Source organism: Tupaia chinensis, unplaced genomic scaffold (genome assembly GCF_000334495.1).
Source record: "Tupaia chinensis unplaced genomic scaffold, TupChi_1.0 Scaffold000309_1, whole genome shotgun sequence".
Lineage (NCBI taxonomy): Eukaryota > Metazoa > Chordata > Mammalia > Scandentia > Tupaiidae > Tupaia > Tupaia belangeri.
The window spans coordinates 587,696-596,965 of record NW_006159800.1 but is presented as its reverse complement, the minus strand read 5'-3'; positions in this window follow the sequence as shown (position 1 = coordinate 596,965).

The window sequence follows — 9,270 nt, the reverse complement described above, 5'->3', positions numbered from 1 at the left end:
AGGAGGCTAAAGATTGAATGGTATCCTAGATGGCATTATAGAAGAGAATTAAGAAAATATTTACAAGGTATACATTTTCCTTGATACTGTACCAATATAAATTATAACAAAGGAATCATAATGATGTCAGATGTTTGTGCCGGTGATCTGGGTTTACTGGGACTGGTGTGGATCAGTGTGGAGACTGTGGTGCCAGTTGGTCATTTCTCCCTCTCACTTTCTCTCTTGTGTTGGAAAAAATGATTAAACTTTTAAAAATAACATAATAATATGATAAACTGTTCATGTGTATGGTGATGGGAGATATATGAGAATTCTCTTTACTACCTTCCTCTGTTTGTCTATAAATCTAAAAATATTCTAAAACATAGTCTCTTTTAATAAAACAGATTACAGTGGAAATAAGCAAATATTGTAACAAGAATAATTAAGTTATGGTATGTCAAAATTAATAAGAAGAATATGAAATTATGTCAGTAGAATGTTTTAGATTTAAATGTATATGTTAGAAAAATGTTAAAAGTTAGTAAGTTAAGTATGTATGTGAAGAAGAAAGGAGATAAATTAAACTCCTCAAAAAGAAGAAAATAATCTTCAAGTAGAATAAATAAAATAGAAAACAAACCATTCAAAACAGAAATCAACGATCTCGAACTAGTCCTTTGAAAAGTCTAATACAATAATAAACATAACGTAAATATGATACAGAAAATTCGAGAGAAACCATGAATAAAAATCAAGAATAAATTGGATATCAATAGAGTGCTTATTGTCAAAAACACTATTCCAATAAAAGTGGATATTTATATATGGTTAATTATTCCTTGAAAAATCACTTACTAAATCTGATGAAAGAAGAAGCAAAAATTCTGAAGAATGATTAAATAAATACATTTTATTTTAAATAATAGACAATTTCTAAAAATGAATATTTAGTACCAGATTATTTAGAGAAGAATAAATACAAAGTTTTCACAACCTTTTCCATTTAGCTTCTGACAAAAAATGAGATTATCAATAGTAGAAAAATTTTGAGGAATATGTTTCCAACCCTAAAGATTCCATGTCTCCTTATCCTCAGAGCCTGTAATCACTCAATGTTATATGAAACATTTACCTTAGAAAGTAAAGGATACCTGAGGAAGCTGAATATGAACCCTCAAAAGTTAATAACTTTTTCCAGCTGGTAGCAGATGGCAGAGACGGAGAGTAGAAATAGAAGTCCGAGAGGAAGTGAGAGAAGGGGATGTATATTAACAGGGGCCATAGGAGAAGGAATGAGGAAGCATATACCCAGAGGGCTTGGAGCAGAACTTCTGACTGACAGTCAAGAAGGTGAGGGGAACCTCATTCCTACATCACCCTCCAGCATGGATGAATTTAGAAGGAGATTCTACCCTTCACAAACAAACAATTCCTGCCAACTTTTGATTTTGGACTTATGAATCAGGAAGCAGAAAACTCTGTTGTGTAATAGTTGAACTCTTGATTCATGGACATCAGGTGATATTAAATTTGTATTGTTATAACCAATAATTTTGTGTCAATTTGTTATGAAAAAGCAGAAAAATAACAAATTGTACAACTCATCTCATTAGTCCAGAATAACCTTGATCTCAAAACCTGATAAAGACATTACGAGAATGGAAAAAAATAATATTTTTTTATGATCATAGACTCAAAAACACAAAATGAAATACAGCAGACCAATTTTTTCATAAATTACAAATGATTAAGATAAAATTGTGTTTACTCTCAGAATATACATTGGTATGTTATTCATTCCATAAGCAATTAATTAATTAAATATATTACCATAATAATACTGTAAAACAGAACAAAAATTTGTTGATAATCCTCAAAGATGCCTTTTATCTTACCTTTCAGTCAACACTATACTGATGGTCTTAACTAAGCCAATAAGTAAAAAAAAAAATTTATACCGGCATAAGAACTATAACAAAAGAAATGCAAGTTGTTTATTTCACAGAGAGCATAATTACATACGTAGATGTTTGGCATTTGCAATGACATCTAAGATAATTAAATACCAAGGAATAGATCTTTAGGAAGTCATAAAAGACCTCAACACAGAATATAAAACATTATTGAGACAATTTTTAAAAATGTATTTTATTGTTTTTTTTTTAAGTTACATTTAATCACTGTACATCTTTGTAGTGTACAACATGGTTTTTCCCAGCATGAGTGCAGTGTATATTCATCAAGTTAAATATATTACCATATACATTATAATCAAAATATAACTCTTCATTTTTGTCTTTTAAATATTTTGTTTGTTTTCTCCCTGATCCCTTCCCTTTCGCCCCCTATTATCCACTCCTATTACTCACCCCCATTATTCACTTCCTCCTATATTGTCTTTAGCATCTACAGTTGCCCTCCCCACTATTATATCTTCCAATCTTTCAATTTCCACTACAAAATGCAGACAGTAAATAGTAAGCAGAGATATGCAATGTCTGTCTTTCATAGTCTGGCTTGCATCACTTAGCATTAAATCTTTCATATTCATCCACTTTGTATCAAATGTCAGGGTCTCATTACTTCATATGGCTGAGTAGTAGTAGACGGTGTATATGTGCCATGTTTTTTCAGTCCACTCATTTGTTCTTAGACATTTGGGTTGAGACAATTTTAAAAGGCATATATAAATAAAAAATTATACTTTCATATACTGAAGGATTCAATATGGTAATCGTGTCAAACCTTCTGTTGTTAACTCTCTATCTGTACACAATGACACACATGGAGAAAGAGAGTTGAATGACAGATATACAATAAAATATACTAGTCCCAGCTGCAATGGTACAGGTGATAGGCCACCACTGCATGATGTTGGAGCAATATGGAAGGGACCAGAGTTGAAGTCTTAGATTGACATGAGCACACCCAGGGCACTTGTAATCCTGACTGACTAGAAGGGTGGGTAGTGAAACTGCAGTACGATTAACACTTCCAGGGATGATTCTCACTCTCTAAATAAATCAATAAACTTAAGAATATTGTGTATATAAAGATATATATATGTATTTTCTACTATATATAATTTTACTACTATAAACCATAGTTTGACTTTAATCGAGCATTGCTATGTTGACTTTATGTTGATGAAATGATTTGTTGGTCTATATCCTCTTTTCTACATTTAATGAGCTATTTTTTTTTAGAGGTTTTTGCTATATGGCGCATGCTCTCGCCAGACAGACAGAGAGAGACAGAGAGACAGAAAGTGAGAAATCACCCCCCAGGGAGGATGGCCATGCCACAATCCCTTCTCCTCTGTTCTGCTCTTGGGATCTTGGGCACGCATGCACACGCGCTCGGCATGAATTTTAAGCCACCGGGTCTGGGACGTAAACCATGGTCGACTACATGAGAGTCCAGCGACATAGCCATTACGCTAACTGCTGGTCCCAATGAGCTTTTTTTTTTTTTTTTAATTTGTCATTTTGAAGTTAGACTACCATGAACAGCCATAATCCAATGGAAATACTTTCTATAGGAGAACAAGTACTTGGTGGAAATCATGAGTTTGAGAAGAGATTCAATTACTCTCTTAGTAACCAAAATAGTCATTCAGAAGCTCTTTCACTTTCTATCTTGCATGCACACACACATAGTGTAAATGGTCAAGATATATCAAGACTTCTCTTTCTTGTATTTGATTATGTGTTTTCACTCCCTAAAGGTGAGTGCGTCTTGGCGCATTTTATCATGGCAGTGCACATCGCGAGGGGCACTTTACAGATTAAAATACCTTATTCGTATCAAATAAAATTTGAGTACATGTTGACTCTTGTGGGAGATTCAAGTTAAAGAAATACCACTTCTGAAAGCCTGAATTACATTTACTATTTGGGGGTGAAGAGCACAGAAAGCAAAAAGGTCAGCAAAGCAATCGCGTCTGTTAAGTTGGTTGGATGTGTACTCAGTGGCTGCTTCTCTCAAGGGTAATGGGCAAAGGGCTGGAATGGATTCTCTTGAACAGAGCCCAGTTATTTTAAAGCACAAACAAACTTAAAAAGGAAAAAAAAAACAAGTGGACAGGAATATTACATTTAAGCAATACATTTAAGCAACAGATTCTGTTTTTCCAGAAAAGTGTTGAGTCAATAGATCATTAGAAACCAATAATACACATGTATAATATTGGTCTTAAGAATGAAGCATTTATGAATTTTACACTCTTACTATGAACAGATTGTACATTAGGATGGTGCTTCAAAATAAAACAAATGACTTATTAAAACTGAATAGAAACAAGAAAGTTAGGGTTTTTTTAAATTAATTAATTTATTTATTGAGAGAGAGTAGTAGCCTCTCCCAACAGATGTGTTGTACTGTCATTCAACCCTAGCCCCAATTAGCCCAAATCAGATACACATGCCACCTGCATATACACAGGAGTCTCAGGACAAGAACCTGTGACTCTTCCATGTAAATAAGCCTCACAAAGCATTGTTTTACCACTCCACCATTAGGTGACCCAAGAGAGCTAATTTTAAATAGTCTTCTGCTTTGAAAATGTGCTTATGTGTATGACAACTCAGCTCACAAGTCTCTTTTGTCCACACTTGCTCCTACTCTCTCTCTGTATCTCTCTCTCCCTCACACATGCACATATGCACATACATACATACATACACCACAACACACAGAATAGACATCTACTCAAACTTGCAATCATATCCTTTGAACTTAGTTGAATGAGCCAGAATTTTCTAGAACAAGTAGAAACTCATTTCTACTGGAGAAATACCTGGGCAAGCGCCTGAGGGAAGAATATGATGGACTCTGAAAGAGAATGGGTGTGAAGTTACAAGCAATTGCCTTAATGGAGTTTACTTCTTAATATTCTGCCAGCAGCAACATATTCTAACTCTTTTTGTTGTATTAAGATTGGCTTGAAAGGGAAAAAGGAGAGAGAAAGAGGAACAATCATGGAAGAGCATTTGGAAAGGAAGAAAAAGAAATAAAATTTACACCCAGAGAGCCACCAAGTACAAACTGCAAACCTGACTGAGGACGCACATGTTAACACACATACGCACACAGCAGTAAAGTAGCTTGTCCAGATGTAATGGCCTAGAAGAAGGTGACATAATCCACAGTTTGGGCTGTTAGTTTTAGAAGTATCTTGTTACAGGGCCAACGGTTGGCATGGTGCTTATGGTGCTGGAATCCCACATGGTTGTTTGAGGCTCGAGTCTCTGACCTGGCGGCTTGAGAATCACACTGGGCATGTGTGCATATGTGCCCATAATCCCAGAAGAAAGAAGAATGGATTGTGTTATGGCCATCCTCCCTGGGAAAGGAGTGATTTCTCATTTGCCCTCTCATTGGTTCTCTCTTTTTAGCAATTGAACACACCTTATGTCAAAATCTTTAAAAAATATAAAGTATCTTGTTAAGTAAAGTAGCATTAGGGATATAAGAAAGCTTTGATTATAATATACTGAAGATATTTCTACTTGTACTTCTTAATTTTAACTCTCTTCTAATCTTTTTAGCAACTCTCTTGAATTTTCAGTTGATAGTTACAGAATCTAGAAATGTAAAAGTTATAAATTTTAATTTTCAATATGCAAGATTTATTTCTTTACTTCTTTTATTATTCCATCTATGATTTCCAGAAATTCGCCTAGAATAATAGTAGACATCCTTATTCCATTCCTTGCTTAATAAGAATGCTTCTAATATTTTAATAACAAAAAGATTTTCTTCTACTGGATATTTCTTAATATTAATTGCTTTCATCTTGCCAATATTTTATTAATAAATTGTGTTTATTTTCACAAGGATATTTGCCCTGAGGTTTTGTCTTTTTTCTCTTTTCTTCACGAAATGTCCTTTATTGGCCTTACAAAATGATTTAGGTAGGGCCAACCTAGTGGTTATGGGAGCTGGATACCACATGACTGACTACGATTTGTATTCTGGCCCTGATATCTTGTAAAACATGCCAGATACATGCCTGCACATACCCTAAATCCCTGAAGGATAGAGAAATAGAGAAAGGATTGTGGCATGACCATACCCTTTTCAGACGTGTTTTCTTCATCTTTTTGTATCTCCCTGTCTCTGTCTCTGGCTAGAGCATGCACCCTTTGAGGCTTTAAAAAATATTATTCAGTTATCTGTACTGTACATATGTTTCTACACACTCAGACAGATTATATAGTTTGAATATATAGTTCAAATGTGTTTCTTAATGTCAAAGTAGAATAAGACAAGCAAAGCTTATTGGGTTCTAGATACACAAAAATAACAAAATAAACACACTTTCTGGGCTCCTGCATGTAAAATAGACGTACATACAAAGTTTTCATAAGAACTTCTGTGTCTGCTGAGATTTTTTTTTTTTTCCTTCTTACAAAAAAAGATATATGACCAGCTATAGTTTGGTTTTTAGAAAGTCATTTGTTGCACATTATTTTCAAACATTCTAATTTTAATAAATTCTAGAGCCAGCAGGTACCGTGGAGGTTAAGGTTGCTGAATTTGACATGACTGACAGTGAGACTTGAGTCCAGCACCTGACAGCTTAAAAATAATGCCAGGCACGTGTACCTGAGAGGATAATGGAGGAGAAAGAATTACTTCGTGGCCATCCACCTGGCGGGTGATTTCTCACTTGCTCTCTCTCTCTCGTGTTCTCTCTCCACCGAGTGCAAGCACTCTGTAGCAAACAAAAATATTTCTAAGTTTTTGGAGAGGTTTTTTGCTATAGGGCGTATATGCTCGCCAGAAAGAGAGAGACAGAGACAGAAAGTGAGAAATTATCCCCTGGGGGGATGGCCATGCCGCAATCCCTTCTCCTCCATTTTCCTCTTGGGATCTTGGGCATGCATGCACATGCGCCCAGCATGAGTTTAAGCCACCGGGTCTGGGACTCGAACCACAGTCAACTACATGGGAGTCCAGCGACATAGCCATTACACTAACTGCTGATCCCAAGATTTCTAAGTTTTTGATGACTTAAGAAACATTTATACATAAAAGTATCCTTTGTATTTGTGACATTTTAATTTTTTATATCTTTCTCTGAATTTGTGAAATATAGAACCATATTGTACTCACCAAATCTATCTTTTCTTTTTATTAAAAAAATTGCATTAATGGTTTTTTGTTTGTTTGTTTGTTTGTTTGTTTTTTCGCTTACTTATGTCTTTCACAAGTGACAGAGACAGAGAGAGAGAGACAGAAAGACATACATAGAGACAGACAATGTCAACAAGGTACCCACACCAACATCTACCCCTAGTCTCAGTCAGCCATCCAGGACACAAATTTGTCACTTTCCCCTGTCAGTCCAATTGTACTACCTTATTATTTAATGACACAATTTCTTAGATTGAAGATTGAAGTTTAGTTCACCTTATTTAGTCTTTGCTGATTTTATTTCTATTTTGAGGGTTGTTTGTTTGTTTGCTTTGCTATTGTGTGTATGCGCTCACCAGAGAGACAGAGACAGAAAGCGAGAAATTCCCTTCTGGGAGAATGGCCATACCACAATCTTTTCTCCATTTTCTTCTCAGGATTTGGAGCACTCACACAAAAAGCACCTGGCAAGAATTTCAACCCACCAGGCCTGGAACTCAAACCATGTTCTGCCATATTCTGGGAGTCCAGCTACTTAACCACTACACCACCCACAGTCTTTGCTCATTTTTTTTTTTTTTTTTGGAGAGGTTTTTGCTACAGGGCACGTGCGCTCGCCAGACAGACAGAGAGAGACAGAGAGACAGAAAGCAAGAAATCACCCCCCAGGAGGGATGATCACACCGCAATCCCTTCTCCTCCATTCTCCTCTCGGGATCGTGGGCACGCACGCACACGTGCCCAGCGTGAGTTTTAAGCCACCAGGTCCGGGATGCGAACCATGGTCGACTACGTGGGAGGCCAGCGACATAGCCATTACGCTAACTGCTGGTTCCCATCTTTGCTCATTTTTATTTAAGATGTTTTAGGCTATAAGTTTTTCCATGTTATATTATTGTTATATCTGGAACTCTTTGAACTTAATGTTTTTCATTGTTATTTATTTCTAAATGTTTTGCAATGCCACTTCATATTTCTCCTTTAAGCCAAGAATTCATTAGAAAGATGTCATATAATTTTTAGAATTACAGTTTTGTTCTTCATTTTGATATTATTTTATAATTTTAATGCATTTTGTCAGTGCTTGTGAGTTTGATTTCTATGTCTTAGAAATGTATTAATATCTGGTGTGCCTGTTTATATGTGGATGTCCCATGTATGTTCCAGATGACAACATATAATGTCTATTCATGAAAAGTAAGTATTTACCTGAGACTAAACTTACTGATGAAAGTAGTCGAATCCTTTTATCTTTTTATTGACATGACTCATCTGAATGCTCACATTATCTCTTAGCTAATAACATTTATCATTAAATTGTGCTGTGGAAAGCAAAATTAATTTGAATGGCTCAAATGTGTATTTGTTTCAGCCTCAAAACAATTGGCTAGATTTATTTAAAGCACACAGAGTATCATTAAATTACCTTTCTTCTCTTTTCTCGTCTGAGTCCTAAAGAGTCAAACAGGAAAGAACAATTTTTAGAACTTTCTGTCATTGCTAATGGGATAGCAATTTTAGGATAATTTCTCCAAAGCGGGAGTCCAGTGGGTAATAACCCATGATAATGACACAAGATGGCCTTACTAACTGTGTAGTCTCTGACACTAGAGCAGTCAGTGTCCATTTAAGTTAAACAGGAGATAACAATGTTTCTTGCCCCTTAAAATGTATTTTATTTCTAAAATTCAATGTCCCTTTTTCTTAAAAAAATAAAGGGATATAACATTAACTAGAACATATGAATATATCCAGAACTAATTTCCAAGTAGTAATTAAACCTCTTTTTCTTTGTAATTCCTTTTTATTGTTCACAAAATGGAAGTAGAGTTTACCTGACAGTCTGAATATTCTGTGAGAACAATGATTTTTTGTTTCTTACACTATTTTATAACAACAAATCTGCCACATGAATTTTTTTTTAAATTTTAGTGAATTAATAGATGGGAGAACAAATGGATGTGTTAAACATCTGCCAAGAGGTAATGAAATAGATTAATTGGCTCCTAAATGTCTCTAATTATGATAGGATTGCAATATTCACAATCACAAATAGCTTATTATACTATATGATTATTTCAAACATTTTCATTCACAAAAAAAAAAGAAAAAAAAAAAAAGAAAAGAAAAGAAAAAAAAAAAAAC